Below are 1,416 nucleotides of genomic sequence, written 5' to 3'. Positions count from 1 at the left end.
AATAAAATTTTATTGATATTTTTAGAAAAAAAACTAAAAAAAATGGAAAATGAAAATATCTCTAAACAGTTCAAAATAAATCAAAATATTTTGAAAATGTTATCGTGTATAGAAAATTGAAATATAAACAACCATTGAAAATTTCATGAATCTACGGTCATTTGTTTTAAAGTTACACCAAAAACCAAAATCGATTTTCTCGAAAACAGATTTTGCGTAAAAATTCCCGTTTTTCCATAATTTTTCTTTTGTTTTTCCCGGCGCTTTTGAAAACTACTGGGAATTTTGACCTCTCAATGCACCAACGATATTCACTTTCTGATCGAACAAGATACTGAAGTTGAAAATCGTAGCATTATTTCGACTACTTATCGTGTACACAACACAAAAAAAAATAAATAAAAAAATAAAAAAAAACACACATCATTGTAAAATCAATACATTCATCGTTCCACTCAGAATCTAAAATTCAATATTCCACCCAACATGAAAGAAGCATTAGGACCAGGCTTCGAAAACATATCAAATTTATTAGCTTTCCTTAGGAAGACCTCCCTATATAATACAATTTATACCTTTTTGTTGATGATAATATTATAATATTAATGTTAGTAGAAATTACATATAATTAACAACATATTATTAATTGTACAATTTTAGGACCAGAAATCACTTATTATGTATTCAATACAAAAACTAATAACCTTTGCTGTTGATGTTTTTTTTTAGTTCAATAAAAAAAAAAAAAAATGTAAATTTATACAATTAATTTAATTATTTTGAAAATATCATTGCGCATAGTAAATATAATATTGTAGGTAGATACAAGTTTTAAATCTCCGAGAATAATATTTTTGAGCTACTTGTGACAAAATAATGAAAACCGTAATTGTTCGTTTGAATATCGAATTTGGACAGCAAATGCACTTCAAATGTTTATATAAAAAAAAAAACGGCTCAATATTTTTTTTTTTAATTTGTTGGTTCCAGAATTAATTTTTTATGATGAACGTCGTATTAGATTTTCAACCCTTAGCTATACAAGTTGAACAATTTATATATTTTTAACTACAAAATAATTTGCAGATTATAGTGATTTCGACTAATTTTGTCAACACTTACGTCAAAAATGTTTTTTGTCAAATACTCGTTCTTATGTAGTTTTGTATTTTTAATATTATCAAACCACTATTATAACAACATATTATTACAACCAAATTGATTGCTAAAAATTTTAAGTATCTATGTTTAATCGTTTTTGATTTACAATACAAAATAAGAAAACCGTTAAAGACCGTGTTACCTCACAAATATTTGTTATAAGCGTCTGAAGTTTAAATTTTGGACTGCCCAACTTGAAATTCAATAGGTAGTATTTTTTATATTCATCACGATTTCATCAGTTAATTGATATTC

This window comes from Acyrthosiphon pisum, chromosome X (assembly GCF_005508785.2).
Source record: "Acyrthosiphon pisum isolate AL4f chromosome X, pea_aphid_22Mar2018_4r6ur, whole genome shotgun sequence".
NCBI classification, from domain to species: Eukaryota; Metazoa; Arthropoda; class Insecta; order Hemiptera; family Aphididae; genus Acyrthosiphon; species Acyrthosiphon pisum.
This window is presented reverse-complemented; position numbering follows the sequence as displayed.